The sequence below is a fragment of the Hydra viridissima genome, unplaced genomic scaffold, assembly GCF_058129835.1.
Source record: "Hydra viridissima isolate aposymbiotic clone 2 unplaced genomic scaffold, HvirCarnegie_v1 scaffold_19, whole genome shotgun sequence".
In the NCBI taxonomy this organism is placed as follows: Eukaryota; Metazoa; Cnidaria; class Hydrozoa; order Anthoathecata; family Hydridae; genus Hydra; species Hydra viridissima.
The window spans coordinates 1,529,470-1,553,251 of record NW_028324318.1 but is presented as its reverse complement, the minus strand read 5'-3'; the positions used below and the strand labels follow the sequence as shown (position 1 = coordinate 1,553,251).

Sequence of the window (23,782 nt, the reverse complement as noted above, 5' to 3'; positions counted from 1 at the left end):
GTATTCTAAGTCATTTTTTTCTTTTTTTAGAGTTTTAATTTTTTTGCTGTTTTTTGGGTATTTTTGTTTTTCCGCTATTATCTCTTGTTCTAAAAGCTTAATTAGATTTCTTTTTTCTGTTTTAAGCTCTTTAGCGCGGGTGATTGCAAAATCTTTTATTTTCATTTTGGTTATATCCCACCATTGGTTTTTGTTTTCATATAAGAGAAGGTTCTTTTTGTTTTCCTCAAAATCTTGTTTGATGTTTTCTTTAAAAATCGCGTCTCTGAGGATATTGGTATTTAAATGCCAATATCCTGGACCTTTCGCATTTTTGTTTGGCGTTTTGATTTTAGTAACGAGAGCGCTGTGGTCGCTTATTTTGTTTATCATTATGCTGCATTCGCACTCCTCCGCAATGTTTCCAGAGATGTAAATCCTATCTATCCTACTTTTGTAGCTTTTGTCTGGTTTTTTAAACGTAAACTCTTGTTTTAATGGTTTTTTCTTTCGGTATATGTCTACTAGCTCGTATTTTTCGTTAAAATTTTTTAAGCTTATTTTGCCTAGAGTGTTATTTTTGTTTTAAAGGTCGCCACCTTGACGGTCTAAGGAAGGGTTCTCTACCATGATTAAGTCTCCAGATAGTATTAGAAAGTCGCATTTACGCGCATGATTTTCTATGGATTTAAAAAAATTTTCTTTATGCTGAGGGTCGTTAGGCCCATATATGTTTATTATTCTGAATGTTGTTTCATTTTTGCAAAAGGTAGCTGCAAGGATTCTCCCGCTTTTATCTTTTGTAATTTCATTTATTTCTATATTTTCTTTAGTGAGTATTGCAACTCCTCGTTCCCTATGGGAGCCGTTGTTCCACAGGGAGTTTCCGCGAGTAATATTTTGCCATTCCCTTGACCATTTTTCCTCGTTTGCATCGCAACAGTGCGTCTCTTGTAAAAGAATCACATTGCATTTTTGACTTTTGCAGTATTTCATAATATTTCGCCTTTTGATCGCGCTGTCAAAACCGTTTACATTTAGCGTCAGAATTTTTGCAGCCATTGTTAAAAAACTACAGAGAAATTAATTATTTATGGCGTTCTTTTTTCGATCGCAGTTTGAGACTTTAAAAACAAGCGATTTTATTGGTTGAAAAAAGGCGGTTGTTAGTGAGTCATTTTAGCGTGGCTTAGAAGTTTTAGCGATTTAAAAATGGCGCTTAGTTTGGTATTTATATTTTACATCTGGAGACTTAGAACAGGTTTAACATTTCTGATATATAAGCGTGATTTCCTGTTAAAAATAAAAAAGGAACACAGAAAGATTCCCTACCCATTTTCAGGTTGGTTTTCTTTAGTTAATTCTTGGATTTAACGTTTATTTTCTTCCTTTTTTTTCTTCTTTCTCTCGCTTTTCCGTTTTTTTGGTTTGTCCAGTTTCTCCTCTGCCATTTCAATTTCGACCGCCTGTTGCGGTTGCTACTTTTTTTTGAAATTCTTCTTCAATTTCTTTTTCATCTGTAATTTTTGTTTCTTTTATTGTTGCTACTTCAACTGCAATCTTTTTAAGTTCCTCGTCAACCACTTCTTCTACTCGTTCTTTTGTCTCAATTTTTGTATCTTCCTCGGTTGGTCGAGAGGGCGTTGATTCTTTCTGCATGACAGGCACGTTAGGCCCGCCAGCACCTTGCCCAGTGTGGATTGCCCTCACCCTATACCCCCTTATGGGGATATAGTTTGGGATCGGCGCCCGCAGGCCTTCCATGACTGCCACCAAAATGCCAGAGTAACACACCGTCCCTTTTGTGGGTGTTTTCCTCATTACAGGACGCGTGTATATGTGTTTGCCGAAGCCCATTTCTTCGAGTACTCTTCCAACTTGGAAGTTTTTAGCTTCCAGAGGAAGTCCGATAATTGAGACAGTCGTCCTACGACTAGGTGTTCGGTGTGGAGTAGAGTTTTGGAAGCGGTGGTATAGCCCTTTGATGCATAGTCCTCTTTCGAGAAGTCTGTTTTTTTCTTTTTCCGTTTTCATCAATATTTCTAAGACAGTGTTATTTCTTATCATTTGCACTCCTTCCATTTCTTGGTCGAAGTCAGCCTCCTCTATTGCAAGGAGAACGTCTATCATGCTCACTCGTTGTTGCAGTGGACATATTAACGTATTTTTGAGCGGTACCTTGTAGTCCGCTTAAAGTTTTGGAGCGTGGGCGGCTTGCGCGTAGCTCATCGTTTTCGTCTCGCCGTTCGTACTCTTCTTTAGATCTCCGTCCTCTTCCGACAAGTCGCTGTTGTCCTCACTATATTCCATTTTCGTCTCTTCGAAAAACTCGGGATTGCTCGCGCATTCAATCATTTTTGTAAGCAGGATATCGGCTTCCTTTGCGATTGGATTATTTGAACTGTCGCTCTCTATCAGTCCAAAAGCTAGCTCTTCCTTAATGGCCAAAAATCAAGAACAGGTACTACACTTGATCTTTTTTTTTTTTTATATATATATTTTGGCTTTACTTCCATCAGGTTAACAATACCTAACGGAAGGGGAGTGTTCGACGCTTGCCTACATCACTCCATTTAACGTCTTTGCGACCGATCTTAGAGCCGACCTTGACGGATCTACCTTGAGGCCCCCGAGTGCTCGAGTTAACGAACATTTCCGGATCCATTGCCCGACTTTAGCAGCCAATGAACAAAGTTTCGACACACCACCCATACCGCCTCATCGGATTTTTTACACCACCAAGTGGTGCCCGACTTTTCGACACTGAGCCTCATTCGGATCAATACACCACTAAATATTGGTGCCCGACTTTTTGGCCCAGCACCTCATCGGATTTTTAACACCACCTAGTGGTGCCCGACTTTTCGGCGCAAGGATGATGATACTACACTTGAGGTATTAGTATTTCTTTGCCTCCTCCAGCGAATGCCTTGCAGAGGTTTCCGAAAAATGTTATAATGGATATTATTTAGAAATAATGGTCCACTGCTCCATGACCGGACACGAATAGGACTTCACAAGACTGAACAAGTGCAAGACTAAATCACGAAACAAAACACACGGACGCCGAGGTACGATGCCATACGGCTTAGCACATAAATACATAAAAAATCGAAAAAGCGAAAAAACGAAAACACGAGAGAGACACTACAAACACTGAAATACGAAAAAACGAAAAAAGTGAAAAAAAAGGAAAAGTTTTTTTAACTTAATTAGTATCTGGGTATTTCTTTTAGCTCAGATAGATGTTTAAATTTGTGTCTAAATTTAGTTTGAGATCTACATCCCAGATACTTTGAGACTCTATGAGAAAGTCGTCCAGTGTGTTCTTTTGTTTCGCGAATTCTTTTTCTTCGAAAATAATAATTTTTAGCCTGCACTGAAACTCTATGAGTAGTTTCAGTCTTGTAAAAGTCGAACGGTCATGGAACGACCTCATTCTATTACAATATATCGTATAAATTAACTCGTTTAATATTCGTTTTCCAAGGTTAAAATTATTTACATTCTCTGCGTGTGAGAAGAAGAAAAACTTAAAGGTGTTTTCGAAGGCAGGCTGCGGAGTATAGATTTTGTTTAGAATGGATATGGCGTATTTTATAAGGGGTTGAGCATTTTTGCATGAGTATATCATGTGCGCTAATGTTTCCTTCGCTATCATGCACTGCGGACATAGGTCATCCGGGGCATGTCCTCTTTTCTTAAAGATGGAGTTGGTAGGTATAACGAAGTGAATTATTTTGTATTTTACCTCGTCAGCTTTGTTGTTGGTGGTGTTTTTGTGCACGTTTAAGAATAGGCGAGTCCATTCTTTTTGAGTTGTGCCTCTCATGCTGTCGGTAAAATAAAGGTTCCATTTTTGGTAGTGTGCTGGAACGCTATGATGTTTCTTAGCGGATATAATACGATACACGTTTTTAGGCGTGAGCTCGCGGAAAGAGATGTCGGATGAGCCGTTGATCCTGAGATGCATTTTGGCTCTGCGGTGGTCGTAGTTTTGATGTTGGGTGTTTATTTTATCTCTACACTGCTGAGGGATCGACATGATGACTTTGTTGAGATGTTTTTCGGTCAATCCAGTGAGCTCGCAGGTTAGAAAGTCAGGAACAAACACTTTTGCAACGTCCGCAATGAGGTGGATGTTTCGCTGTTTAGAGAGTGGTGTTGTTTTAAGATCGTTGTTGTGATGGCATATGTGGGGGTTATGGTAAATGGGCTGATTCAGAATTTCCTCGGTGGTTAGGTTGGTGATGGCGCAGTTCTGATAGATGGTGGCCCAGTCCTTCGCCATTTGCCGGTAGTATGGTGGCAAAGTTTTGAGCGAAGTGTGCGAGTGGGCGGTGAGAAAGATGCGCTCACCTTGGAAGGCGTCTCTATGTCTGTCGAAGATGAAAGTGGCTGTGTCTCTCCAAGCTCCTTTGAGATCGTGGTTGAAGAACTTGGAGAGCCAGCTCACTTGGATGGAGACGAGTTTGTCGCGGATGTTTACGATGTTGAGTCCGCCTTTCTGAATGGGAAGTTTGGATACTAAGTTGTTAGTTTTTATGGAGGAGTTGTTCCATAGGAACTACACTTGATAGAGAGAATTGTATTTATAGTCTTCCGGCCGATGCCTTGCGGACTTGCCCGAACCTCTCCAGGGAAGACCCAGAAGCACGTCGACCCTGAGTTTGCCTCCCCTTTGAGGAACGGGCGGAAAAAAAAGAAAAGTATCAGTTTAATACAAGTACACCGGCCTAGCCAGCTCGCAATCAATCCAAGTGATACTACACTTGATCTTTTTTTTTTTTTTTTTTTTATATATTTATTTTTACTTCAGAATAGGTTGCAATACCTAATTAAGGTGGGTTTTCTTGTTACAGAGTTTGTTTATATTTTTCTATAAAGTCGTAATAATTACTTATATACAGATATATATACAGATTTGTTTATTTACATCTTCTCATATAAAGAATTATTTTATTTTATTTTGTTTTATTATTTTTTTGTTGTTTTTTTTTTAAATTTTTTTTTGTTTTTTTTTTTTCTCTGTAGCGTTATGTTTTCGTTATTGTGATATCATGGCCGTAGCTGTTTGGAATTTCTTTCGTGAATGCACTATGTTTTCCTGTTTACATATTTTCAGTACTTGTGTTGCCTGTTGTTTTTCCGTTTCGTTTCTCGTTATATTTTTATCTATGAGCATCCTTTTTGTCAGCAGTTAGTGGAAGTGGTGAATGGCGTCTATTTTTGTTTGTCCTATCGTTATGGCGTTCTGTTCGAAGTAGACTGTGTCGCAGAAGGTGTCAATGCATATTTCGCCTATTTCGTTATTGTCATGTTCAAGTCCTAGTAAGAATAAGCGCTTTGTGTTTTCGTGGGTTTTGTCGGGGTATGTTTTGTTTAGTATGTCTATGGTGTATTTTCGTAAGATTCGTGTGTTGGGGCAGTCGTGGAACCAGTGTTCGTCCGTTTCGTTTTCCGTGTTGCATCTTTTGCTTGTGGGTGGTATGTTTTTGTTCCATTTGTGTAGTCTGTTTAGTGTTGGTAGTTTTCTGTGTATGTATTTGAATATTATGTCTGCCGTTTTGTTATTTTTGTTTCTATTGTGTAGATTTAAGAATCTTTTCTCCCATGTTTGTTTGTCGATTTGAAGTCTGTGTGTTGTTTTGTCTGTATTCCACCTTTGGTATCTGTGTTCCGTTTTTGTGTTTTTGTCTATCAGTAGTTTTTATATTATTTTGGTAGTAAGTTTTGTCAGTTCTGTTGGTTTTTTGTTGATTTCTATTTTTTTGATGTATTTTTGGTGTGTGTATTGTTGCGTTTTTTTGTCTAGTATGTTTTTCTAATCTTTTGGTATTCTGTTGAGTATTGTGTTCAGTGTCTCGTCCGTTAAGTTTAGCTGTTTGGCCGTTAGGGGTCCGGGGGAGAATACTTTGTAAATGTCTGCTATGGTAGTAATGTCGTTGTTTTTTGTTTCTATGTTCGGTTTTGGTAGTGTCGGTAGGGGTTCGGTGGTTGTCGGTTTGTTTCTGAGGAGGGGGTTGTAGAATAGGGGTTGGTTGTGGATCTCCTCAGTGCTGTTTTCGGTTATTAGTTTGTTTTCTGTGAGGTCGTTCCAGGCTATCAGTGTCTGTTTGTATATTTTGGGTATGTCCTTCATGCCTGTCTGTGTTATGTAGGTTAATAGGGTGTGTTTTCCTTGTCTTCCGTCGCGGTATTTATTGAGGTAGTATGTTGCTGTATCCGTCCACGGTGCTGTTTCATAGTTGCAGAGTATTTTGGCCGCCCACTTTGCTTTTAGCGCTTTTGCTTTTGTTTTGATGTCGATCAGTCCGAGTCCCCCCTCTTTTATCGGTTGCAGTATCTGTTTTTTGTTTATTCTTGTTTTGGTGTTGCCCCACAAATAGTCTGATATTGTGTTGTTGAGACGTTTTAAAGTGAAGTCGTCGGGAAGCCTTAGTACTTGCGCTGTGTGCCAGAGCTTGCTCATGGCCAGCGCGTTGAGTACCAAGACTTTCCCTTTTAGGCTCAGCTTATGTTTTTTCCATTTGTGGATTGTCTCGGTAATTTTTTGGCATATTGGTGTCCAGTTGTCATGTAGCTGGTCGTGTCCGTTATTGTTGAAAGTTATTCCAAGGGGTTTCAGTTGGGATTCTCTCCAGTCGAAATTGTGTGGTCCTGTCCTTCTGTGGAGGTGTTGTCCTATCCAAATCCCTTGGCATTTAGTTCTGTTAAGTTTTGTCCCTGACGCGAGTTCAAATTTTTCCAGGCTGGAGTTTAGCTGTAGCAGTGAGTTCTCCCCCTGATGTAGAAGAGGGTGTCGTCTGCGTACGCCGTTGATTTTGTCTCGTTTTGGTTTACGGTTATTCCTGTGATTTTTCTGTTTTGTTCTATGTGTTTTATTAGAATGTCTGCTTGTAGGATGTAAAGGGTCATCGAAAGTGGGCAGCCTTGTCTTACGCCCCTTGAAGGTTTGATGGGGCGCGCCAAATGTCCGTTTACCTTGATGTTAATTTCAATGTCTGTGAAGAGTGTTTTGATGTTATTAGCCATTTTGTGTCCGTAGTTGTATTTGTTCAGAGTTTTTCGTAGGTAGTCCCAGTCTACTCTGTCAAAGGCTTTGTTTTGGTCGATCGCTATTATGCATGTTTCTGCTAGGTTTTCAGTTTTGGCAATTTTGAGAATGTCCCTCGTGTATAGTAAGTTCATGTATATGTTTCTGTTGGGTATGCATGCCGTTTGGTGTTTACTGATGGTGTGGTGTAGTGTGGGTTTTAGTCTGTTTGTCATGGCTTTGGTAATTATTTTGTAGTCAGTGTTGAGTATAGAGATCGGTCTCCAGTTTGCCAGGTCCGTCCTGTCTCCTTTTTTGTATAGGCATGTGAGTAGCGCTTGTTTTTTTGTTTTTGTAAGTTTTTTCCTTTCGAATACCGCATTCGTCATTTCCGTGAAGTCATTTGCCAGTAAGTGCCAGAAGGTCTTGTAAAACTCAGGTGTTAAGCCGTCTGTCCCTGGTGATGTGTTGTTTTTCATGTTATACAGCGCCTTCTTTAGTTCGTCTGCGGTGTAGTTTTCGTCACATGATTTTCGCATGTTTTCAGTAACTTTGGGAGTGTGTGTCTGCCTTAGGATTTCATCTTGTAGCGTTTTGTCTAGTTTTTCTGCTTTGTACAGTCTTTTGTAAAAGTTTCTCGTGGTCTCTAGTGTTTCATGTGGTTTTTCTGTTAATGTTCCGTCTTCTTGTTTAATTTGTTTGATCGTTTGTCTAGCCTGTTGCTGTTTTTCGAGGGAGTGGAACATTTTTGTGTTGCGCTCTCCCTCTGCATTCCACGCTATTTTCGCTCTGATTCTCGCTCCCTCTTCTCGTTTTTTCTCTATCTGTTTTAGTGTTGTTTTGATTGTCTCGCTTCTGCTGTTGTCTCGTCCCAGTCTTTCTTCCTTGTTGAGCGTGTTTTTCAGTCTTCTTCTTAGTTCTTTTTCGTATTTTTTGTTTTGTTTTGCTCGGTTTAGTGTGTATGTTATTGTTGTTTGTTTAAGTGTCTGTTTTGTGTTTTCCCACCATTCTGGGCTGTTATTGATTAGTTTTTTTTCGTTTTGTTGTTTGTTGTATGTCTCTGTTATAAGAGAGACGTAGTCTGGGTCCGACAGTATGCTGTTGTTTAGTATCCATAGTCCCTTTCCCCTCGGGGTCGCGTCTAAGTTGAATGATATCTGTGGCGCGTGGTAGTGGTCGGACATGGTCGTAGCAATCATGGCTGTCTCTGTTATGTGATGTCCGATGTTTTTGCTCGTGTATATTCTGTCGATTCTTGTCCTGTTCAGGGTGTTTAGGTTTAGATGGGTGAATTGACTGTTTGTCGGATTTTGTTTTCTGTAAATGTCTTCGAGGTTTAGTTGTCCTTTTAGTTTAGCGAATGTTGGTAGTGACTTGCAGTTTAGTGTGTTTCGTGTTTGTGACGTTCGGTCTCTTCTGTCTTCCGTCATGTTGAAATCTCCGGCGATTACATGTATGCTGTCAGGAGTTGTTCTGTCTCTGAGCAGTGAGGTTAGCGTTTGCCAGAGTTCTTGTCTTTGTTTTTGAGATGTATGGTTCCCTCAAGAGGGGGCGTATACGTTTGTTATTGTTAGTGTGTAGCCGTTTATTTCGGTGTCTACTATTTGGAATTTTTCGTTTTTGTCAGTTATGGGGTTTTTTGGCGTCATGTTTTTGTCTTTAAAACAAATGGCAGTGCCGTCAGTGTCTTCTTTCCCCGGCGAGAAGAATATGGTTCCCGGCCACAGTTTTTCTGTCTCGGTGTTTAGGTCTGGTGTGATGTGGGTTTCTTGTATGAGTATGATGTCATTGTCGGTGTTCCTTAGGTTGTTTAGAATTTGTCTTCGTCTCATTCTCGTTCTCATCCCCGCCGCATTCATTGTCATGAGTTTTGTATCCATTTTTTTTCCGTTTGTTTTGTGGATGTGGGTTTTCGTGTTTATATCCCGAGGGGTTTTCTTTTCGTTTTGTTTGAGTTGTCTGTGCTCTGTTTGCCATGTTTTGTTAATGCTGTTTCGCTTTTTCTTTTTGTCGGTTTTTGTGTGTGTTCGTTTGGTGGGTTATCTGTGTCCATGGGTGTGGTGGAGGTAGAAGTGTTTGTTTGTGGTTGTTCGTCTGTAGTTTGCGGGTTGTCTTTTGTCATGTCTCCTGGTTGTGTTTCTTGGGTTTCAGTTGAGACTGGTGTGTGTGTTGTGTTTGGGTTGGTCTTTTGTTTTGCGATGATCGCAATAGGTAGTTGGGATGGAGTATTTGTTTTCTCTTTCGGTAACGTGGGTTTTTCTGTTTCGTTTTTTGTGGTGTCTTTTTTGGGCTGTTTGTCTGCTATTTTCTGTGTTTTTTTTTTTTTTTGAGTTGTCTTTTTGTCTTGTTGGTTCTTCTTCCTGTGTCATTTGGTCAGTGTCAAGGTCGGAGTCTGATTCTGAGTCTGACAGTTCTAGGTCTTGGAGAAGTTTTTCCGTTTCTTGTTGGGTAGGTTTGGTTTGGGTTATTTTTGCCTTGAAATAAAGTTGATGTAGTTTGTATTCTATCAGTACTGATGTGGGTATTTTGTGTACTTCAATTGTTGGTATTAGGTGTATCAGTCTACGGCCGTCTCGTATAGTCTTGCTGCTGTTATAGTATCCGTAGCTAATATTAATGATCTTACCAAATGGTTGGATGGCTTGCGCTATTTCCTCGTTCATTGTTGAGGCATCAGTTGTGATTGTGATGAGGAGGGTGTTGTTTCTTCTTGGCTTCACCTGGGCTTTCTGCATATCTCCCGGGAAGTGAAGGTTTTTTGTTAAGATTTTTTGAACTAGTTCTTTGGATTTCATTTCGATTGTATATTCGCCCTTTCCTCTATATTGTATTGAGTTGATTGTTCCTATCCCAATTTCTTTTGATATTGTTGCTGTTATTTCTTGGACCTTTTTTTCTATTCCTTGGGGGGATTGGTCTGGGGTGTAGGAGTAGGTTTGGAAAATCCTGTTATGTATTTCCTCTTTTCTTTGTGCTAAGGTTAAGGTTGTCGGTTGGCTAGTTGATTGGGTTGTCTTGGCATTGTTTTGCTTTAGCGCCTCCGCGAAGGATTTTGGTCCTAGATCTTTTGATTTTCGGAGGTCTGGGTTTGAGGTTAGTTTCTGGTCTTTGATTTTAACACATCCTTGGTCTGTAGAATGTGGCGCTGTGAAAATCAATGTGGCGTTATTTATGCTCTGGGCGATCTTTGAACTTTCAGCCATGAGAGTTTGATTCTCCTTGATAAGATTTATATCTGCTTCTGACATTTTTATTTGTTTTAGGAGCAGTGTGAGCAAATACAATAAAAACTGGATAAGTTTGTTTGCTCTTTTGTATTAAAGTTCTAGCTCTGGTTTATTCTTAGCTAGGTTAGAGATTTCAGATTTTTGTCAAAGGAAATCTGTGAAAAAACCCTGCGAAATAAATTCGGCTTATATATATAGTTGATATACAGCAAAAGCTGTATATCTTAAGAGTTAACTAGTTAATAAACTAGCAGATAAGAAAGATTCTGTAGCAAAGGCTTCGCTACAGAAGAGTTTATGATTTGTCTATTTCGCCTCTGCGGAGGAGGAAAGAGCGTTTAGAAGAAAAAAGTCTCTTACGCGGGGTGTCTTCACAGCGAGATGTAAAACAAAAAGAACAAGCCACCGAAATAAATAAAACTAATTTTTTTTTAAAAACTCAATGAAAAACTCAATAAAATTTTATTAAAACTTTTACTAAAATCAATCAAAAGATACTACACTTGATCTTTTTTTTTTTTTTATTTCCTTTTACGTCGCATCAGCCATGGGCAGCTGTGGACGGTATAATGTACATATTTACAATTTCGTGATAAATTTATTTACAATCGTATATATTTTTTATTTGATTTTTTGCTATATAATATTTTTTTTTTTTTTTTTTTGTTACATATTTTACATTTTTATACATATTTACATTTTTCTCTAATTATGGATATTATTTGCTAGTGTGTAGGGTTTTCTGTGCTGTCTTGTTTCTTTGTGTGTTTATTGTTTGTCTGTTGTTTTCTTCACAGAGTCTAATTGCAGTGCTGTATGTGTCTTGATTTTTGTTTTCAGTCTTCAGTTCTGTGCGTAGTCTTTTAATTAGAAGTGTATTGAAATGGAGTAACGTGTTGATTTTTTTGTTTTCGAATGTCAGGGTGTTTCTAGTGTGTTGTATGGTTTCGTAGAAAGTATCTATTATTGTGTCTCCTACGTCTCTGTCGTGTGCGGTTTCAATACCCATCAAAAAAAATCTCAGGGTATTGCTGTATTTGTCTTTTGGATATATCTAGTTTAGTATTGTTATGGTCTGTGTGCAAATGTGTTGTGTGTCGGGGCAGTAGAAGAACCAGTGTTGTAATGTTTCCGTCTCGTTTTTGTCGCAGCGTTTGCATGTTTTGTCTATGTGTTTGTTCCATTTGTGCATGATGTTAAGTGATGGGAGTTTTCTGTGTGTGTATTTGTATTGTATTTCGTTGGCTTTGTTGTATAAGTTTTTGTCTTGTAATTTTTAAAATTTTCTGTCCCAGTCTCGTTTTGTTATGGGCGTTTGTCCGAGTAGCAGTTTTCTGTTCCATTTTATATATCTGTCGGGGGGTGTCATTTTTGTAGTCAGGATTCTGTGGTATATTTGTTTGTTCGTTATCTGTGTCAGTTTTCTGTTTTTGTTTTCTATGTGGATGGAGGGGATGTATATGCGATATGTGTAACTTGGTGTTTCCGTGTTCAGTTTGTGCATCCATGTGTTCGGTATCCGTTTTGTTATTTCTGTTAATGTTTTGTGCGGTATTTCTAGTTGGTCTGCTGTGAGTAGTCCTGGTGTCGATATGTTACATAAGTCTGCAATAATTTGTATGTCTTGCGTTTTTGTGTGTTTTGTGGGTCTCGGTAGGGGGGGAAAGGGTTTTCTGTAGTGGGTTTTGTTGGCAGTAGGGGGTTATAGTATAACGGTTGGTTTAGTATGGCTTCTAATGTGTTGTCTTGTACTTTTATGTCTTTGGTAAATGTCTCCCAGTTGTGTATTAAGTCTCTGTAGGATTTGGGTATAGGGGGTTTTTCGTTGGGTGTGGTGGCTGTGTATAGCGTGTATTTGTTTTGTCTTGCGTTCCGGTATCTGTTTAAAATATGTATTGCTGTGTCTGTCCATGGCATATGTGTATTGTGAGTGAGTATTTTGATAGTCCATTTTGTTTGTAGTGTCTGTGCTTTTGTGTTTATGTCTATAAGGTTTTGTCCTCCTTTGCGTATTGTCTGATGTAACTGTGTTTTGTTAATTCTTGTTTTTGCGTCGTTCCATATAAAGTCGTATATTGGTGTCATGGTCTTGTCAACCTGTTTTTTGTTTGGTATCGGTAGTATTTGTACCGTGTGTCATAGTTTGCTGAGTATTAAGGTGTTCACCACTGTGATTTTCCCCTTAATACTCAGGTTTTGTCTTTTCCAGTCTTGTATTTGTTTTTTGAATTTGTGTGTGCATCTGTTCCAGTTTTCTGTTATGTCGTCTGTTCCGTCATTGGGGAAAGTCAGGCCTAGTGTACGTATTTTGTTTTCTGTCCAGTCAAAGCCAAGCGGTCCGGTTTTTGGTCTTTGTTTCGTCCTATCCACAGTCCTTGGCATTTGTCTCTGTTCAGTTTCTGTCCGGTAGCAGTTTCGAATCTGTGTAGGGTTTTGTCTAAGTTCTGTAGGGATTTCAGTTTCGTGATGTAGAACAGTGTGTCGTCCGCGTAAGCTGTTACCTTTGTTTCGTTGTAGTTTGTCTTTATACCTTTTATGTGTTTGTTTTGTGTTATGTTTTGTATTAGTATGTCTGCCTGTAGTATGTATAGTGTCAAGGATAGAGGGCATCCTTGTCTTACCCCTCTTGTCGTGTAAAACGGTCGCGATATATGGCCGTTTATTTTTATTTTTGTGGATATGTTTGTGTATAGCGTTTTTATGTTTTGTATAGTCTTGGGTCCGTAGTTGTATTTCGTCAGTGTTTTGAATAAATACGTCCAGTCCACTCGGTCAAAGGCTTTTACTTGGTCAGTGGAAATAATGGCTGTGTTTTTCATGTTTTCAGTGTGTGCTATTTTTATGATGTCTCTGGTGTACAGTAGGTTCATGTGTATTTGTCTGTGTGGGATGCATGCAGTCTGGTATTTGCTGATGATATGTGGTAATGTATTTTTTATTCTGTTCGTAATTGTCTTTGTGATAATTTTGTAGTCTATGTTCAGTAGGGAAATAGGTCGCCAGTTTGTTATGTCTGTTCTGTCTCCTTTTTTGTATATGCATGTTATTATGGCGTCTCTTTGTGATTGTGTTAGGTAAGATCGGTCCAGTACTGCTTTTGTCATTTTAGTAATGTGTTTTGTCAACAGCGGCCAGAATTTTTTATAGAATTCCGCTGTTAGGCCGTCTGTGCCTGGTGTCTTTTCGTTTTTCATGTTTTGTAGTGCTGTTGTGATTTCTTGTTCTGTATAGTCTTCGTCGCATAATTGTCGTTGTGTTTCCGTTAGTCGGGGGGTCTTCGTTGCGGTTAATATTTCTGTCTGTGCCTGTGTGTTTAGTTCTTCTTTGGTTTATAGTGATTCTTAAAAGTCTGTCATAACGTTTAGTATCTGTTTGAGGTCTTGCTGTAATTGTCCTTGTTTGTCTCTCAGTTCCGTTATTTCGTGGTGTGCCTGTCTTTGTTTTTCTAAATTGCAGAAATAGTTCGTCGGGCGTTCTCCGTCTTTGTTCCGTATCTGTTTTGTTCGTATTCGTGCGGCTTCTTCTTTTCGTCTCTGTATATGTTCAAGTTTGTGTCTAATGTTCGTGCTCATGGTGTTGTCTAGATATTTCCGTTCCTCCTTTCTCAGTGTGTTTCTCAGTTTTCTCGTTAGTCTCAGTTCTTTTGTTCTGTTTTGTTTGTGTCGTTTGTGTGCGTATTCCAGTGTCGTTTTTTTGATCTGTTGTTTTGTATTTTCCCACCATTCTGGTAGTTGTCTAATGTCTGGGTATTTTTCTGTTTGAATGGTTATTTGTTTTGTCATGAGGTCTATGTACGTATTGTCATTTAGTAGGGTGTTGTTGAGTATCCAGTATCCCCTTCCTATCGGTTGGGGCTGTACGTTTATGGTGATTGTCGGTGCGTTATAGTTGTCTGATAGTGTGGTGGGTTGGTGTTCTGCATTTGTGATGTATTGTCTTAGAGTCTTGCTTGTGTATATTCTGTCTATTCTTGTTCTCGTCTTTGTCTGGCTGTGATAGTGTGTGTATTGTTGTTCGTTAGGGTGGAGTGTGCGGTAAATGTCCTCTACGTCTAAAGTGTAAATAAGGTCTTGTAATGCGTGTTGTGAATGGCATCTGTATTTTTGTAGCGCTGGTGAACGTCTGTCTTTGTTTGAAAGTGTCACGTTAAAGTCACCCGCCAGGATGTAGTGTCTGTCTCGAATTCTGGGCGTGCATAGTACGTTTTTTAGGTTTTCCCAGTATTCTTTTCGTTTGTATTGGTGTTGTGTGGTGTTTCCTGACGGTGCGTGTACTTTTATAATAGTGATGTCGAGTTTGTCAATTTGTTTGTCTGTGATTTGATATTTACCGTGTACGTCATTTGCAGTGTTTGACGGTGTGATTGTAGGGTCTTTTATGTGAATGAGTGTTCCGTCTGTGTTTTGTTTCCCAGAGCTGGAGAGTATGGTGCCTGTGCATAGCGTAGCTGTTTGTCTTTTCAAATCTGGCGTATTGTGGGTTTCTTGTATTAGTGTTATATTTTGGTCTGAATGCTGTATGTTGTACAATTAGTGATATGTGGTACGATTAGAAAATCCGACGTTTTTTATAACCTTCCGGCGTCGTCTCTAACACAACTAAAAGAAGCAATCATCGTTAACGGCACTTTGAGCAATAAAGTCGATAAGAGTAATTAAGATTTTTTTTGTCGGGTGAAACCATGTGATCAAATTTACATTTTATTTGACATAAAATTTTAGATTTTTAAATATTTTGCAGCTGTTTCAAGCAAAACAAAAATCATTTTCTAGTTTGAAAGTTTTACATGAAAATATGTTAAACCAGTTGTCTTGTTGCTATGTTTACCTTTTGTTTTTGGTTTTTACTTAATCTTTTCTAATTTTTATAATTCATTTTCTGTGTAACATACTTGGTATATGTTGGAAGTACATACATGCATACATACATACCTACCTACCTACCTACCTACACACATACATACATACATACATACATACATACATACATACATACATACATACATACATACATACATACATACATACATACATACATACATACATACGTAAATACATACATACATTCATACATACATCTAAGTTGTTAATTTTTCAATTACTACTACAAGTTTTTTGAAATTTTCATTTTTCAGCAAATGTAATAATGATAAAAAAACAAGACAAGTTTTGAAAGTACAAGGAAAAGTTGCAAAGTCCAAATGTTTTTCATAAATTATTTGTCTTTAGTCAACCTTGAAGTTTTAATTGGTGGTGGGTCTAAATAAAACCTATACAAATATAAGAGAGAAATTTTTTAAATTTCTTCCTTGAATTCCATTAAATTTTTTTTTTCATTATATGAAAACTACATTATAATGTGTATAAAATACAAGGTGCTGGATTAATATTGAGAATTTTTTAATCCTTGTTTCTCAAAGGTCAATGAAAAATAAATATCAAGCACTCTTCAAAATGCAATATATGGGAATGAGATCATAATGTTAAGCAGATTGTTTCATCGCAAAGGTAAGAAATGATAATATTAAATACTAATTAATCTTTTTTTTTTTACCAATAATTGATCATTTTGAATAATTGTGTTAAATCTCACGATAGGGTTTTGCTAAATTTCATTCTTTCATCCAGCTTCTCCATTGTTAATTTTTAGAAAATACTTTGGAAAACTTTTGGAAGTTGACAAAGGCTGAAATATCCAAGGTTATGTAAAGCAAATAGTGGATCAGACTGATGACAGGGACAGTAAAGCTAATTTTAATGCAATTTAAAAGACAATCTTTAACTGTATTTTGTTTTAGAAAGAAAATATTTTACTACCTTATGTTTATCTATAAGTTTTTATGTCCTAAACTCAAGTAAGTTTTTATCTCCTGAGTCAAATGATAAGATGTAGCCTGTGCTTGGGGTAATGAAAAGTGAAAAAATAAAATTATCAGGAAAAATATATACCAGGGTCGACCTTTAGCCTTTTTGTATTATAGGCGAGTGACAAATACCCCTTAAAAAGTCAGAAGACTTTTAGGAGGTATTTTACTACGTTTTTCTTATTTCTACTGTGCAAATTTCGAATGTTTCAAAAAAAAAAAGTGTACAAAGTTGAATAGGTTTGGAACATTTAAATTCGAACCTAAGAACAAAGCTTAACTCCATAAGTGTTTTTATACGAAAGCTAAAATTTTAGAAGGCCTTAAAGAAATCCATCATTCAAAAAAAGTATGAAGACTTTTAGTGCCAGTTTCTTGACATTCGTATCGAAGGAAGATCTAGTAAATTGTCCAATTTTTTCCTTAAGAAAAATTTGGTTGAACCAATAAAGGCATTTCTGAGCAGTATTCTCAAAAAGGTTGTGTAATATTTTGGAACCTCAAGTTCAATAAGAATTTACACTTTAAATAGGTAAATATAATCATTTATATTTAATAAAAATAAAGTACTATTTTTTTGTTAAATAAGAATGTATAGATTTGATAGATGTATATTTTTATCTATTATCGGCTGTTTCTATAAAAACAATGTCGGCTTTTGATAACGGTATACTTAACGTCTAACTCTTAATGCGATCAATTCCGCTAGGTGAAAACACGTCACACGCGTTTAAACAAAAATAACACGAAAAAAAACGAAATTTTCTCAGACTGGCCTTAAATCACCCGAGTTGTCTAGGTAGTATTTGGCGGTGTGGGTCCAGGGGGCGTTGTCTGTGTTGGTCAGTAGTTTTGTTGCCCATCTTGCATGTAGTGCGTCGAATTTCGATTGGATGTCTGTCAGGTTCAGTCCTCCGCCTTTTGTTGTTTGTAGTATCTGTTATCTGTTTATCTTTGTTTTTTTGCTGTCCCACAAGTAGCCTTGTATTGTAGAGTTGAGTTGTTTTATAGTTTCTTCGTCTGGAAGAGATAAAACTGTCGCTGTCTGCCACATCTTGCTCATCACAAGGGAGTTAAGCACCAGCACTTTGCCCTTGAGGCTTAGTTTATGCCTCTTCCATGCTTGTATTGTCTTTTGTAATTTTTGTACGATAGGTGTCCAGCTTAGAGTACGTACAGTATCATTGACAGGGGGCAGCCTTGTTGTACCCCTCTGGTCGGATGGAAAGGGTCCGTCAAGTGTCCGTTTGTCTTGATAGTTGTTTCTATGTTTTTGTAAAGAGTCTTTATGTTTTCTATTGTTTTAGTGCCGTAGTTGTATTTGTTTAGCAATTTTATTAGTTAAGTCCAGCACACCCTGTCAAAAGCTTTTACTTGGTCAATGGCGACTATGCATGTGTCTTTGTATTGTTCTGTCTTTGCTGTTTTCAGTATGTCACGTTTGTATATGAGATTCATATGCATTTGTCGGTTCGGTGCACTGTGCACCGAACATGTGCACCGCGCACATGCTGTCTGGTGTTTGCTGATTATGTGCGGCAGCGTCTGTTTAAATCTGTTTGTCAGCGTTTTTGTTATCAGTATGTAGTCTGTTTAGAAGGGATATTGGTCTCCAGTTCGTTATGTCTTTCCTGTCGCGGTTTTTATATAAGCATGTCAGTATTGCCTGTCTTTGTGTGGGGTCAGGAGTTTTCTGTTCAGTACTGCGTTCGTCATGTCAGTAAAGTCTTTTGCCAGTATTCTCCAGAACTTTTTGTAGAAGTCTGGTGACAGACCGTCTGAGCCTGGGGATTTGCCGTTTTTGATGTCGTTAAGAGCTTTTGTTATTTCTTGTTCTGTGAGGTCGTTGTCACATTTGTTTTTTTGGTCGTTTGACAGTTTCGGTTGTTTTGTGTTTTCAAGTTTTTCATCTTGTCTTGTTTCGTCTAGAGTTTCGTTTTTATATAGTCTTGTAGAAGTTCCTCATGATGTTCAGTATATCTTCTAGTTTGTCTTTGACAGTTCCGTTTTCGTCATTTAGTTGCGTAATTGAACGTCTGGCTGTTTTTTGTTTTTCCAGTGAAAAGAAGAGTTTTTGTTACGTTGTTCCAGTCTATTTTTGTTCTTATACGTGCACCTTCTTCTTTCTTTTTTTCAATTTCTTCTAATCTTGTTCTCAGTCAATGACTTATTTTGTCGTCTCGTCCCAGTCTCTCTTCCTTTGTTAGTGTGTTTCTTAGTCTTTTTCGTAGTAAGTCTCGTATTTTTGTTTTTGCCTTGTTAGTGCTTTTGCGTATTTTACTGTCTTTTGTTTGATTGTTTGTTTAGTATTCTCCCACCATTCCGTAATGTCGCGGTAGAGGAGTTTTGTTGCTTTTTGTTTGTCTATTGTGTTTGTTATTAATTTTATGTAGTTGTTGTCTTTGAGTAGTGCGTTGTTCATAATCCACATCCCTTTCCCTCGCGTTAGTTTGTTAAATGTTATTGTGATTTGAGGGGCGTTATAATGGTCAGTCATTGTTTTTGGGATCATTTTTGCGTTTTTTATGTAATGACCTATACTGTTGCTAGTATAGATCCTGTCTAGTCTTGTCCTGGTCGTCGTGATGTGATGTAGGTATGTGTACTGTCTGGTCGAAGGGTTTTGTTTACGGTATATGTCTTCAATGTTAAGGGTGGTTTTGAGTTCTGTTAGGGAGTTTTTTGATAGACAGGTTTGTAAGTATTCGTTTATGGAAGTTCTGTCTTGTGCATATTCTGTCATGTTGAAGTCACCGGCAAGAATGTGGATGCTCTCCGGCGTTGTCCTGTCTTTTAGGGTGTTTTGTAACGTCGTCCACAGTCTTTCTCTGTCTTTTTGTTTTTTGTATTGTCCTCCTGATGGGGCGTAGACGTTTGTTAGTGTTATTTTGTGTCCGTGAAGTTCCACATCCAGTATCAGTGTGTTACCCAGGAATAAAATTTATACAGCGTTATCATAATATTGGGAGTTTTCTTTCGGCTGTCGAGTAAAAAAAAAAAAAAAAAAAGGTCGTTTATTGCAAAAGTTTTTCGGTTTAGTGGAAATAAAAAGTCTAAAATAAAAAACACAAATAAAAAAACAAGCGAAATGAAAGATCTAAAGAACAACTGACGTCAATTAAAAAATAACGCATTTTCTTTCTTTTTAAATAAATTGCTACGCTTTTTAAATGGCTTTGAATTGAATGATTTGCTACGCTTTTTCTTTTGTAAAAAAAGTAATTGTTTTCGATCAGCTAAATTATTTTCTTCGTTTACTAAGTATTTCTACGTTTCTTGCGTAACACTTAAAATCTGAGTCTGTTAATTAAAGGTCGTTTTATTTAAATGATTTTGTGTACTTTTGGGAAATTTTGATAATTTGGGAATTCCGCGTTATACGCGGTGCCATCAGGCTAGTTAACACCCTGAGTATTTGAAAGTGTCCGTTTTTGTTTGTTATGACGTTGCTTGTTATCGGGTTTTAGTCTCTGAAACGTATGGCTGTCCCGTCGATGATCTCTTTTCCGGGTGAGAAGAGGATGGTTCCTGGCCATAATTTTTCCGTTTCTTCGTAAAGGTCTGGGGATATGTGGCTCTCTTGCAACAGAGTTATGTCGCTGTCTAGGCACCAGATGTTGTTCAATATCTGTCTCCGTCTTTGTCGGCTTCTCATCCCAGCCGTGTTCATTGTAGTTATTTTTACGGTCATTTTTGTATGATAAAGGTTTTGGAGTATCAACATGTTTATATTCCGTTTGGTTACCTTTTCGTTTTTATGTCGTTTAGTTTTTGTTCCTTTGTTGGGGTCGTCACGCTTTTCCTTTTGGAAGGTTTTTGTAGAGTGTCTGTTTTTGTGTCCGACGTCTCTCCGTTCGGTGTGTCTTGTATGTCTAATGGTGAGTCCGCTTTCAGTTTTTGTGTTTTCTGTTTGTTTGTCCTCGTCTTGTGACATCTCGTCAGTGTCGGAAATGTCTAGGTCTGCTAGGAGCTCCTGTGTGTCACGTAGTTTTTGTATGGGCTTCGTGTTTTTCCCTCTAAAGTATAGGTGATGCAGTCTGCTGTCTATATTAACTGTCGTTGGTATTGCGTTTATGTCTACAGTCGGTATGATATGGATCAGTCTCCGTCCGTCTCTTATTTGGCTGTTGCTGTGTTAATAGCCGAAAGAAATGTTGACTATCTTACCAAAAGGCTTCAGCTCCTCGTAAATCTCCTAATTTAGCACCGATGCGTCTGTCTTGATCGTAATAAACAAAACTTGGTTTCTTCTTGGTTTGATTGTTGTTTTCTGTAAGTCGCCCGGTATGTTTAGTCCTTTTAGAGTTATCTCTTGGACTTGCTCTTTTGATTTGAGTTCAACCGTGTATTGGCCTTTCCCTGTGTATTGTATGGATGTTATACATCCCGGGCCAATTTCCTTCTGAAATGCGTGTTGTATCTCTCCCACTTTTTTCTCGATTCCTTTGAGGGTTTGGTCTGGAGTAAAGGACATTATTTGAAAAATTCTAGCTTGGATCTCCTCTTTCATTGCTCTTTTTTCAGCTTCTTTAGTGTTTGTTTGGATGTCATGGTTTTGCGTTGTTCTAGGCTGCAAACGAAAGCGTTGGCCCGTTTTTTTTTTTGTTGATGTCTTCATTTGGAGGTTTCGGGTCAGTATTTTGGATTTTCTGTTGGTCAGCAGAATGTGGCTGATTATTTTCGAACTTTTTGTTTTTTTTGGCTAGTTAAATCGCCTTCTTTTTTGGTTTCTAAAATCATTTGTTTTGAACTCGATTGAATATTAGAAGTTGCCATTTTTTTACGCGATTGTGATTTCTCGCTCTTCTATATATTTCTTAGAAATGTTTATCTTAATTAGCTAGGGTAGCTAAAGGAAATGTTCAAGATTTTTGTCAAAAGAAATCTAGGAAAAAACTCTGCGAACGAATTCGGCTTAGATAAAAAGTTGATATACAGCAAAGCCGTACACCTTTGGAGTTTCTCTTGAAGAAAGATTGACAAAGAAAAATTTCCTGTAGCAAAGGCTTCGCTACAGAAAAGTTTTGATTTCTCGTTTTCGCTTCTACGGAGGAGAAAAAAAAGTTTTAGAGCAAAAGCTACTTAGTGTCTCTTAGGCGGGGTGTCTTTTTGTCTTTACAGCGAACTGAATAACATAAGTAGCCACGAAAGTAAAATAACTAATTTTTTAAAACTCAAAATAATTTATTTTAAATCACTTTAAATTACTTTAAAATCACTATAAGATACTACACTTGAGGTATTGAGTATTTATTTCCTCCTCCGGCGGATGCCTTGCAGAGGTGTCCGATAATAAGTAACAATGGATATTATTTACGAATAATGGTCCACTGTTCCATGACCGGACACGAATAGGACTTCACAAGACTGAACAAGCGCAGGACTAAATCACGAAACAAAACACACGGACGCCGAGTTACAAAACCGTATGGCTTAGGACAGAAAAATATAAAAAATCGAAAAGGCGAAAAAACGAGAGAGACGCTACAAACACTGAAATACGAAAAAACAAAAAAAAAAAAAAAGAAAAATTTTAGTTTAACTCATTTAGTATCTAGGTATTTCTTTTAGCTCAGATAGATGTTTAAATTCGTGTCTTGTTTCAGTTTGAGATCTGCATCCCAGATACTTCTAGACTCGATGAGAAAGTCGTCCAGTGTGTTATTTTGTTTCGCGAATTCTTTTTCTTCAAAGATAATATTTTTTAGCCTGCACTGAAACTCTATGAGTAATTTCAGTCTTGTAAAAGTCAAACGGTCATGGAACGACCTCATTCAATTAAAATATATCGTATAAATTAGTTTATTTAAAATTCTTTTTCCAAGTTTAAAATTATTTACATTCTCTGCGTGTGAGAAGAAGAAAAACTTAAAGGTGTTTTCGAAGGCAGGCTGCGGAGTATAGATTTTGTTTAGAATGGATATGGCGTATTTTATGAGGGGTTGAACTTTTTCGCATGAGTATATCATGTGCGCTAATGTTTCCTTCGCTATCAAGCACTACGGACAAAGGTCGTCCGGGGCATGTCCTCTTTTCTTAAAGATGGAGTTGGTAGGTATAGCGAAGTGAATTATTTCGTATTTTACCTCGTCAGCTTTGTTGTTGGTAGTGTTTTTGGGCACGTTTAAGAATAGGCAAGCCCATTCTTTTTGACTTGTGCCTCTCATGCTGTTGGTAAAATATAGGTTCCATTTTTGGTAGTGTGTTGGAACGCTGTGATGTTTCTTAGCGGAAATCAGACGATACACGTTTTTAGGCGTGAGTTCGCGGAAAGAGACGGAGAAGGGTGTTGTTTTAAGAACGTTGTTGTGATGGCGTATGTGGGGGTTATGGTATATGGGCTGGTTCAGAATTTCCTTGAAGGTAAGGTTGGTGATGGCGCAGTTCTGATAGATGGTGGCCCAGTGCTTCGCCATTTGGCGTTAGTAAGTTGGCAAAGTTTTGAGCGAAGTGTGCGAGTGGGCGGTGAGAAAGATGCGCTCACCCTGGGAGGCGCCTCTATATTTTATACTTTTTTATTTATGTCTTTTTATTTTTATTTTTAGTTTTGTATTATCTTGTATAAAGTTGAGCTAGGTCTCTGGTCGGTTAGGATTTCGTTTCGTTTTTATGTCATTTAGTTTTGTTTCTTTTGTTGGGGTTGTCGCGCTTTTCCTTTTCGATGGTTTTTGTAAGGTGTCCGGTTTTATGTCCGTTACTGTAAGCTCTATTTCCATTGGGGTGGGAGTCGGTGTTGAGTTTTGTGGAGGATTTGCGACGACAGCGATGTTGTTGGGTACGGTTTCAGGATTTGTTTCGTGAGTGCTGTCCTGTATTTTTGATGTTTGCACAGGGTGAGTTACCGTTTTGTGTTGTGGTGTTTTGATTGTTTGCGGTGCCGGTTTTGGTGTCATCGCTTTTGTTTTCTTTTCAGTCTGTCCGTTTTGTGTGTCTGGTATGTCGATTGTGATGTCTTTGTTTTGTTTTTGTGTTGTCTCTGTGTTTTTGTCATCGACTTCATCTTGTGACATTTCGTCAGTGTCAGAGTCCGAAATGTCAAGGTCCTCCAATAGTTTCTGTGTGTCCTGTGTTGTTTGTCTTGTTGGTACCGTTTTCCCTCTAAAGTGTAGATGGTGTAATGGTGTAATCTGTGGTCTATTGTTACGGTCGGTGGTATTTTGTCCACGTCCACGGTCGGTATCATGTGGATTAGTCTTCGTCCGTCACCTATTTGGTTGCTGTTATTATAATAACCGTAGTTTACATAAACAATCTTACCAAAATTTTGTAAAGCCTCATAAATTTTTTGGTTTAGGGTTGACGCGTCGGTCTTCATTGTAATGAGGAACACTTGGTTTCTTCTGGGTTTGAGGGGTGCGTTTTGGATCTCTCCTGGGAAGTGAAGGCCTCTCATTACTAATGTTTGGACTTGTTCTTTGGATTTCAATTCCACAGCGTATTGGCCTTTGCCTGTGTATTGGATGGAGGTGATGCATCCTGGGCCGATCAATTTTTGGGTTGCATTTTGAATGTCGTTTACTTTCTTTTCTATGCCTGCCGGAGACTGGTCAGGCGTGAAGAGTGTTGCTTGGAAGATTCTTGCGTGAATCTCCTCTTTTAGTGTTTTTTTGTTTACTTGACGCGTGTTTGTAGTATTGGGCTGTATGTTGTTTTCCATTCTTTAATTTTGTTTTCGAT

General features: G+C 38.0%; 1 protein-coding gene across 1 annotated transcript in view; it reads right to left on the bottom strand.

Annotated features, from left to right (window-relative positions):
- Nucleotides 1–21,577, bottom strand: part of LOC149876641 (uncharacterized) — a 124,070-nt gene extending 102,493 nt beyond the window's left edge. Inside the window, exon 1 of the mRNA XM_090075193.1 lies at nucleotides 21,335–21,577. The gene's annotated coding sequence lies outside the window, so the exon portion shown is untranslated. The remainder of the gene's footprint in view (nucleotides 1–21,334) is intronic.
- Between the last annotated feature and the right edge of the window lie 2,205 nt (nucleotides 21,578–23,782).